Source organism: Notolepis coatsorum, assembly GCF_963971535.1.
Source record: "Notolepis coatsorum genome assembly, chromosome: 13".
Lineage (NCBI taxonomy): Eukaryota > Metazoa > Chordata > Actinopteri > Aulopiformes > Paralepididae > Notolepis > Notolepis coatsorum.
In genome coordinates, this window is record NC_140177.1 from 61,193,615 (window position 1) to 61,202,619 (window position 9,005).

The following is a 9,005-nucleotide window of genomic DNA, read 5'->3' on the forward strand; positions in this document are numbered from 1 at the left end:
GATGCGTCTCTTCAAGCCGGCGTGCTCCTACTCCAGACGCTCAAGCCGGCGCGCATCGCTTCCTATCCCACGGGAGGATGCGTCTCTTCAAGCCGGCGCGCTCCTACTCCAGACGCTCAAGCCGGCGCGCATCGCTTCCTATCCCACGGGAGGATGCGTCTCTTCACTTCCGAGGAGGATCTCCTTGCCAGGCCTCCGCCGTCTGAACCCTGCCATCCCTGTAAGCAGCTCTGGCCCTCGCCCTGTCCAAGGCCTTAACCCTGTTTCTCTGTCCCTGTCTCCAGCCCGCCTCCCCGGGCCTCTGTCCCTGTTTCCCCCTCTCCAGTGCCCCTGTTCCTGCCCTGACCTTTTTGCCCTGGCCCTGTCCTTTAGCCTTAGCCCCTTAGCCTGCTCGCCTCTTAAAGGCACAGTGCCACATTTTTCCCTATTTCTTTGTTTCCAGTATTTTTGTGTTCTCCCTTAAAGGGACAGTGCCGCTTTTTGTTTGTATTGAATAAATGCCCTGTTTTGGCTTACTCTCATACCTGTCTTGTGTTGTGCGATTGGGGTCGGTTACAAACCATAACAGAGTTCCTCTAGTGTGATCGGTGTTTCTAACTGTTTAGCGTCATCCTCTGAAAGTTTAGGGAGAATAATTTGATTAAGATATGTGTCCATTTTGTTTTGATCGAAGGTCGTTTCTGATTTATATAAGTCGGAGTAGAATTCTTTGAATGTATCGTTTATTTTTTCAGGGTCTGTTTCAAGTACTTGTTGTGCTCTAATGGTAGTTATATCTGCAAATTTTGCATTAATTCTTAATCGCATGGCTAATAGGTGACTAGGTTTAGAACCTTGGGAGTACTGCTGTTGTCTTGTGCTGCGTATTTGTATTTCTGATTGTTGTCTGTATATGGCATTGATCTCTATTTTTAGTACGTTAACTTGATGTTCTAGAGTTGTTGTATTTTAGAGAATTAAATAACGTTGAGTAAAGCGTTTCCAGTTCAGACAGTTTTGTGCATTGATTCTTGCGCATTTTGGAGGAAAAGCTATCAGTGAAATCCTTGATCATTCCCTTTACTGACATCCATATTATTCTGGGGTCTTGCACCGAGTTTGCATTCTCCCGTAGGAATACTATAAGAGCTTCTTTGAGTTGTGTAATGAATTCCTTGTTATTAAGCAGCATCGATTTAAATCGCCATCTTGGGGCTCGGGAAGATAGTATGCCAAATGTTCCTTTTAGGAGTAAATAACAGTGATCTGATAGTGCATTGGGTATCATTTCCACTTCATATTTATCAAATAGTCTCGGGGATGCAAAGACATAATCTATTCTGGATAATGTGTTATGTCTCGCAGATCGACAAGAGTACTTTCGGGTCGTGGGATTAAGTGATCGCCATAAGTCATTTACACCTGTAATCTTTGACCAATCCTTTAATGCTTTAGATGAATTCTTTTGTTCGCTGGAAAAGGCGAGGTAAGATTTGTCCATCCTTGGATTCCAAATGGCATTAAAATCTGCACCTATTATAAATGAGTAATCGGGACGGTCTAACATTGCATTGGTTAGTGTAGAGAAGAAACCCTCTTCGTACAAATTTGGGGCATATACCGCTGCCAACGCTATTTTCCTGTTATTGTGTACAATCATAGCTATAGTTATACGACCATCTGCATCCGACCATACTCCCTTTAATTCAATATTTAACTTACGTCTAACGACTATGGCTACACCTCGAGTTCTCGTACCAAAAGAAGAGTGACTAATATTATGATATGTGTTGTCCGCTAACGTATCTATGTCTTCTTCTAAAATGTGCGTTTCGCTTAGTAGAGCCACGTCCACATGTTCTTTTTTCATCAGTGTGAGCACGCTTTTGCGTTTGTGTTGTTTATTTATCCCACCAGTGTTCCATATCATTATATTCAAACTAGCCATAATCTATACATGTTGTAGTGTAGTTTTTGGTAATGCTTTTGGAGTGCGAAGCTACAATAGATGTACATCCAATTATTGAGGTCCCGTTGAGAGCCGAGCTTAAAAACATATATATATACAAATAAAAATCCCCTTTTTCCCCCTCTCCCAGAGAGTCGTACAGGCCTGTGTTCCATAGACACATCCTCCGCGTATGACTCCCTCCCTTAGGCCACCGGATTGCCCAAACTGAGCTTTGTAATCCTACTCTTCCTATGCTAATTGCCATAGGATCTAACATTTTCATTCTAATTCAATAGAATGTCGCTTTTGGTCTTGCGCCTTCCCTTAATGTAGTAAAATATTATGAAAAATGAAAAAAAGAATACCTTCATTGATATATTCATTTGAACCTTCTACTAACTTATGTAGGAAACATCAGAAAAAGGAAAAGATTGTAGACAAACACTAACACCTTAAAATGAAGAAAAATAGAAAAGAACAATGTAAGATAAAAAAAGGGAGTGAGAGCTAAAATAAAACTCAACGTGGAGAAACCACTAGAATAAAATTGAATACATAGATAAAAGAGAAAAACAGAGACTTTTAGAGCTACATTGTGCCAATCTCTAAATCAGTGGAGTGATTATTTAAATTATTAGAATAACCTTGTTGTGCTCATACATTTAGGTGTGGCTGATTTTTTTTTAAAGCCTTATCAAGGCCTGATTAAACTTCAGTCAATTGATCATATGCTTATACACACCGGATGTGCAGGCCTTCGTTGTAATGGTGCATTATATTCTAGAAGGTTGTAGAATACCCTAGTATATACAAACAGACTGCTGTTATGTTCCAGAATGATCTTCCTACCCAGGGTTCATGACTACTAGTATTTTCGGGATATTCCTTAGTAGGCGAGTCAATATATGGTTTAACACCAAAAAAATTGATACAAAAGGTTTTTCAATGGATTCTGGTAGTATTGGGCGTGCTAAATAACATACTAAAAGTCGACCAAAATCGACCCCTCCGAAAGCCGTCATTTCCAAGATGGCGTCCCAGATGGCGCCGGGGCGATTAAAATGGCTATATTTCAAATTAAGAAAATGGTGCAAAGGATTTCTCAACTGATTCTCGTACCTCTGGGCATGCTCACTAACATACTAAAAATCTAGGAAAATACACCTTCCAGAAAGGCTTCATTTTCAAGATGGCGTCCAAAATTGCGGCTGGCCAAGCTTAAAATGGCTATATATATGTCAATATAAAAATTATATAAATGATTTTGTCATTTGATTCTGGTACCCCAAGTACCCCTAGACATACTTAGGAACATACTAAAGTTTTAGGGAAATACACCTTCCGAAGAGGCTTAATTTTCAAAATGGTGTTCAAAATGACGACTGGGAGCTTAGAATGCCTGTATCTCAAATGGGAAAACATTTCTAAAGGATTTATAAACTGATTCTGGCATCTCTAGAATGCCAATAACGAGCAAAATATCTAGCTAAATATATCTGCTAGGAATGCATCATTTGCATCATCAAAATGGCTGCCTGTAGCTTATTTTGGCTAAAATTAAAATTGGTTATTATATTCAACCGAGAAAGCTGGCTTTGGTGTTGAACACAAAATAAATGACCCACTTATTGTGGTCTTTAGGCCTACTCATCATCATCTTCAGGATCCTCTGGGAGAAACTTGTTATGTGGATTGTCACATTCATGAAGTTGACATGGTCCACAGACAGTAGTACAAGGTAGTCCATATTTTCTGCATGAGCAGCGAAGTGTCTTGCAGGCAGTGGTACAGTTACAATGAATGACCTTCAAGAGACTGTCTGGAGCAGCATTCATTGTTGACATGAGTGGGACAAATCTATTGTCCTGCAGGTTCCAGCCCCAGTCTAGAGCATCTATACCATCATCTGTTCCCATCCAGACCATGACCTGGTAGTATGCTCTACGACAGTGGAATTTGGTAGCAGATTCAGTTGGTGGTAGACGTTCAGGCGTTACCGTTGATGAAGCTGAGACAACCTTCTTGCTGAAAATGTTATATCTCATTTTTGCAAGCGAATCTGTGCACTTTCCACCAAAAAAGACAGCCATTGCTTGGCACCCAAGGTCATCGATCACATCTGTTGTCTGGTTTGGTACAGTGAATGCATTGGCACAAGCCTGAAGGACAGGATCCCCTTTTACAAGTTTTTGGAATGCTGTATTTTTGCCAACTCCGAAGATCCGGGAAGTTGCGTCACAGCCAGTCACAGCATGGATGAACAGCAACTGAGAACACACATCCTGTCCGAGTACTTCTTTCAAATGGTTTATGGCGTACACTTTAAAACTACCATCAGCTTTCGACTTGTCTGATCTGAAATAAAGGCCCTTGCTATCTCTCTGTGCATAGTAAAGAAGTAAGACGAGGAGATCAGTATCTTCTCCAATCAGCGTCGTGGTGTGAAGAAGAGATGATCCCACTGCGGCCCTTACTATGTCTACATCAGCATCTCCAAGTGAATTGACCACAGTGCAATCCCGTTCTTTCAGTTCATCACTTATCATGTGGATCAGTTTCTGTTTATTCAGATCTCTTGACAGGAACTTCTCCTTCTTACCTGAGAACTCTGTCTCAGCAGTGAAGTTGACAATGGGATGAATATTGTTTCCTCTTCTTTGAGTTCTTCTTTCTTTGTGTTGTCTTTAATGGATGGCCCATCCTCATAGCCATCAACACAATGGTTGTAGCTGAGCCATAATGTTGGATGGTGAAGTCTGCATATGACTGTGCAATTTTACCATAGCTTTGTCCGTGCTTCCATTGTATTCGGTGAAGGAGTGAACCACCATCAAGAACATAATGCTCCGTTTTTGGTACAGAATCTAGGATTGCATCACTTGCATGATCACAGATTGCGTGCGCTAGTTGTGGTTTATCAGCTTTGCGGAAGACGTTTCCGGCTTCAAAGAGGGCAGGAGGGAAAGGACTGAGTTCGTAACGCATAACCTCCTCCAATGACAGCTCTCCAGTTTGGGAGACAATAAGGAAACGTTGAAAAAGAAGTGCAGAATCAATGATTTGATCAGGAGCAACCTTGATAGACGAATTTTGTCCAAGGGTTATGGCTTTATCCTTTCTACTAAATGAAAATGTGAATGCCGGCTGTCCGATCATTTTGTGCATGATGTTGCGTCCAACAGAGTCATAATCATGCACGTTCACTCCATCCTCAGCGACAACACCTGTAACAACATTCCTTAAAGAAGAGTCTGGAGAGAAAGGTGAACATATAGCAAGTTTTGAAGTGATCTTCTCCAGGTCAGCAGCATCCCTTTTCATCCTTGCCTCTGTTGAATCCTTGTGCTGTTCTGATGTTGTGTATGTCTGGTTTGAGAACTCCTGCATTGCGGTGTTATACTCTGATGTTATGCCCTTTGACATTGTCCAAAGGGATCTCTGATTGTCGGTCATTCCACTTCCATGTGTCATCCCTCCTGTAGTCTTCAATGACCTCATCAATGTTGTTTCGATTACAAGATCTGAGCTGAGGCCTGCCCATGATTGGCTGCTGCGACGGATAACATGAAAACCCTTTTCAAATTGTCTGAAGACATCTGGGTGGTTGATGTGAAGCTGACTCATCTCTTGGACATAAAAGTGTGCCAATTTCAAGTAATTGTAATGCCCAGCCGCAGCGAATATCGGCATGCATTCATAAACAGCGCGTAGGTGCAAAAGCCAGGAACCTGTGCGATCTGCTGTTATCAGTGACCTAGCAACTTCTAACATGTGTTGGTAATTTAGCCACAACTGACTAGTTTTGGATCTAGCACACAGTTCCATCTTCCTTTTTCCCAGCTCTTCATTTATTGTAATGAGGGTCTCTGATGTGAACACTGTTTCCAATGGCATTTCACCCTTAACTATTGAGGTATACATTGCTTCAGACTGTTCAACCATTGCTGCAAATTCATGACTATCATCTACCATTTCTGATATTATCATGCGGTTAAGACATTTGTCAACCAGAAGATGGCCACGGAATGCTCTCTGAACTGATTTGCCTGTCATCATATGGGCTACTGAGTTCTCCCCATAGACTACCCCTAGAATGTCCTTAAGTCCTGTACCGTCCATCAGTGTACCAATTGCTCCTAGCAAATTCATAAATGTGTGAAATCCTCCTAGGAGCACGACAAAGGACTTGAGGTGACTGCACTGTGGTGAATCTAGGATTATCTCTGCTGCTTTCCAATATAGGGGTTGGTCAAATGTAACTACTGGGGCAAGGTGGTGTTTGGATGTCAGACCACAAATGAACTCCAGTGTTGACAGAATGCATGTTTTGTCTCCGGAGTACATGTCTATCATTGGTAAGTATCTCACTGAAGACTGCCCTGGATGTTCATCTCCTTTATGAATAATGTGCATCATCCCCTGCCAACCAGGTGCAGGCTGTTTGAAATTGAACGATAACTCCCAAAGCAGATCAACCATCTTGTTACATTCTGCGAGTCTTGGAAGTTCTTTAAATGTGGTGTCTCTGCAAAAGTGTTTGGCAAAGTGATAATCTATTATCACAACTTTTGACCTCTGCACAAGATTCAGTTCATTAATTCTGAACCTCGGAATCCTTTGGTCTGTCTTCTGTCCTGGTGTCAAGGCAGCTATCATGCCCATCCCATGAAATGTCCCTTTCCCATCAATTGTTAGAATATTATGATCTACATTGTCTGCAGCAAATAAGACGGTCGTGTTCAACACATCAATATCCTTACCAAGCATGTTTGGTGCAGTACAATTTGCAGCATTCATTTCAAACCTCTGCAGTTCAGAATAGGAAGAGCAGAATCCCATCTTATTCAGCATATCTACAATGAACCGAGACCGGTTTAAGTGGTGCATTTGCACTGCTAGGCCAATTTGCAAAGGGGCAAGGACAGCTCGTGGTCGGACTGCCTGTATGATTGCGTGGCCAATACTAGCAATTTTCTGCTCTGTCTCTTTACCGACAAACAAAGCTTTTAACACAATGTGGAGTGATTGTGGAATATAATCAAGGGCATTCTGTAGTTTTAGTGTCTCTGTAGTCGGGTACTCATTAACAGGTGGAACATTAGTCATTATGTCACTTTTTATGAGTTTTGCAGCTGTTTCAAGTAAGTGTCTCTTCTCAGACTCTTCATCACTGTTTTGTTTTGTGTTGTTATAGTAGGATCTGAGTATGTCTGATGTTTTCTCTCTTATTGTAACAATACAATCCAAGCCATCTCCTTCTGCAATAAATATGCTATTTGCATATCGTTGCATCAGCAATGTTTTTAGGTATTGATTACTATATGGGATGGAATCGGCCTTAGACAAATACTCTTGCATTTTACACCTAAGTGCAGAAACGGTCAGCTATCCATCATCATTCGTTTCAAAGTAAGCACACATTTTTGAGAAGGCTTGTTCTTGGTCCTCATTCTTTGGCCTTCCAGACTTTCTCCGCTTTGGATTACAATCAGGCTGAAATTCCATGGGAACATCACGGTCACACCGGAAATGTGTGCTACAAGCATTATGATACACACAGTCTGCAGCATGTAGATCACTATTATAGTATTCAATTCTACCTTTGACTTTGAATGACCACTCATCATTTCGTTTATCACAGCTTTGCAATATAGACTTTGCAAAGTTGTCTGTTTTCACGTAACTGTAGTCGGCACGTCCTTCATGAACATTTGTGCCGCAGAAAAGGCAATCAGTTTGGCTATTGAATAGAGCTTCAGACTGCCTAGTACTAGTCCTTTTATTAGTGGTACTTGATTCACCGCTCTGTTTCCTCTGTAAATGTAAATCAATATCTCGGCTATGTATGTACATTTTGCGGCATTCTGAATGTACTTTCATGCCAGCAGTCACATGAACAGTGTCACCTCTTTTAACACTAGCTTTATTGATCCCATCAGCACCTTTCTGACGAATCTCAACAAAATCACTTCCATCTTCCAATTTACAAATGGGACAGATCTGGGCACTGAATTCACTCATCACTTTAGAAATCAGACAATGGTCTAAAACAGGGCTATTCAACTGGCGGCCCGCGGGCCAGATCCGGCCCGCGGGATGATTCTGACCGGCCCGCCAAAGATTACATGATAATAATTTTTTTTTCTTTTTTTTTCTCATGTCAACGTTAACACGCACAATTGAGCCAAAAGTCACCCAATTAATGACAGATTTCATTGATAAATTGAGGGAAAACTTTGCAAGTCGATTTGATGAATTTGACATGTCCAGAGAATTGATGCATTTTGTGAGCAACCCATTTGCCAATGTAGCTGCTATTTCCACAAAAGGACAAGAGTTCCTTGCATCACTTCACATTGATGAAGGTCTCCTGCAACTTGAAATAATTGACATGCAAGCATCATCTGCTCTGAAGCAGGCACTTGAGAATGAATCCACCACAACATTTTGGATAAAGTGTATTCATGTCAAGACATTCCCCAAAATAAAAACGCTGGCAATATCTGTGCTAACAATGTTTGGCTCAACATACACCTGTGAATCCAGTTTCTCTCACATGAATGCCATTAAAACAAGCAACCGTGCCTCCTTGACAAATGAGCATTTGCATCACTGTTTGCGGGTAGCCCTCACTTCCTATGAACCCTCTTTCTCTGCCATTGCCCAGTCAAAGAAGTGCAATCGCTCTCATTAGATGTGTGTATGTAGGCTAGGCCTGTCTGCCCCCCACCCCCCTGATGTTTGAGAGTTAAGAGTGGACAATAAGTGCTAATAAGATGCTGTGATTTGCTGTTGTTGCACAGACACGAAGCACTTTTTCATAAGCTCAGCTGCACTATAAATGTGTTTTTTTGTTCAAGTGTTGATGTTAGAATGTTCAGATGCACATCATGCACTTGTTTGTTTTTTATTTTATTTTTATATTGAAATGTTGAAGAGGAGATGTTGCAGTTGTTGCACATAAATGAAGCACTTTTTTTGAAAAGTATACTACTTTTGCAATGTAGTTAAATAAAAGTTGTGAAAATGTGGTTGCGTGTTGTGTCAAGTGTACATATATTCATAGCACGGGGAG